Raw genomic sequence first — 1,815 nt, 5'->3', positions numbered from 1 at the left:
ATGAAAGAATACAAAGCGTGGGAAACAACACGGCACAATAAGATTTCAGATGGTACCACAGGTCTACATGTACAACAACACTACTGGCTATGTTGTGATGCTAGTAATGTGCATGATATGAAAGTCAACTATATACACAATTGAAATTGAAATCAACACAGCTATTGATAAGAGCAAACTTGTTAAAGAAACATGCGTGAACATACCTGTTGTGCCATTGGAGTTTCGATTGGATCCTTCAATTTAAAAATAAGTTTGTATGAGTAAATATAGTGATACAAGAGCAAAGCAATCATAGTTAAAAAAGGCGTGCCTAAGCGAGTGCTTAAGCGTGCCTAGGCTCTAGGCATTGGCAAAACACATTGCGCATAATTAACTATGCATAATCTGTGCATAACTGCGCATAAGCATGCACTTTGGTCATTAAAGCGCTAGGCGGTGGCAAAACACACAATTAACGCCTAGCGCTTTTTTGAACTATGATAGCAATGGAATCTTAAATTAGAACAGTTGTTCTTTAGGTTTAGGCACTTGTTCTACATGAACAGAGTATAGTAAGACGCAAGAATATAATACTTAAAAATAGAAAATGAGCTCATAGACCTTACCAAATTCTCGGTTCGGGACTAGTACGGAACAAGGCGTTCCCAGTCATCGTCCAGTAAATGTGTCTCAGGAGAACGTAAGGTAATTTGATGAGTTTGTTTGCCGGTGAAGTATGTTTTCTTCAGGTAATTCTGATATTGCCACCAAGCATTCTTGAAGATAGCAGAGGTATTAGCATAGGTTACCTCATCTCGAGTTTCCAAATCGGTCCTTCTCTATAGAGAAAAATGGGAAAATTTGTTGTATTATAACCATCATGGAGGTAGGATGTATGGGACGAAGCAAAGTAATTGCCATGGATAACATTACTTACACATAACTCCTGGAGAAACACCTGCAACTAGCATTTTCCTTCATCTTCAGTATAATATTTCCAAGATGGGAAGATACGCACATACGGTTTAACAACATCAAATGCGATAGATGCTAAACTACGACTAGCTGGTTGTGCTTCCTCCACAGGAATAGGCGTACTAACTGGTGGAGTTGGGGTTCGCCGTGATAGTACTGGCCCTACTAACTGCTCTTGTTTGGGAGCTCTGTGGTGGAGATGGTGCTGTGTCAACAGGAACTGGGTTACTATCGGCTGGGGTTGGGGTTAGATTGGGTGATGTTGGTTCTCTGGCCATCGCAGTTGGGGTACAATCTATGAGAGTTTGGGTTATGTGTGGTAGGGCTGGTTCTTGTGCATGTACAACCGGGGTGCTATCTCCACCAAGAGGTAGCACTGTTTTATTTGAAGACCGTGTTTTTAGTCCGCTAAATACTGGCATCACCCGCTCCAATTCAAATGGCTGATAAACAGGAAACATAGTTGAATGTACATACATTGTATGAGAGACAGATGCAATAGATAGTGTGGAAAAAAGAGGGCATGAAATAGTTGACATGTATATTGTTTAACTAAAACGGATAACATGACATAATTTCACATATATGATGTCTATCTAAACTGGATAGCATAGTATAACATAATTCAAAGATATGATGAATAACTAAACAGGATCGCATGACATAATTCACCTACATGTTATCTAAGTAATCAGGATCGCATCATTTAATTCACATATGTGATTTATATGCTAAACAGAGGGCATTCGATATGATGTCTGAACTAAGAACATGGTGTTGAATATTGTGTATATGATGTCTAAACTATGCAATGCAAGACACCGTATGCATGATATGAGCAGTATTACCGTGCCAAGT

The sequence above is a fragment of the Triticum urartu genome, chromosome 1A (assembly GCF_056163025.1).
Source record: "Triticum urartu cultivar PI428250 chromosome 1A, HENAU_Tu73, whole genome shotgun sequence".
Lineage (NCBI taxonomy): Eukaryota > Viridiplantae > Streptophyta > Magnoliopsida > Poales > Poaceae > Triticum > Triticum urartu.
The sequence above is the reverse complement of the archived record's forward strand: the minus strand, read 5'-3'. Positions refer to the sequence as shown.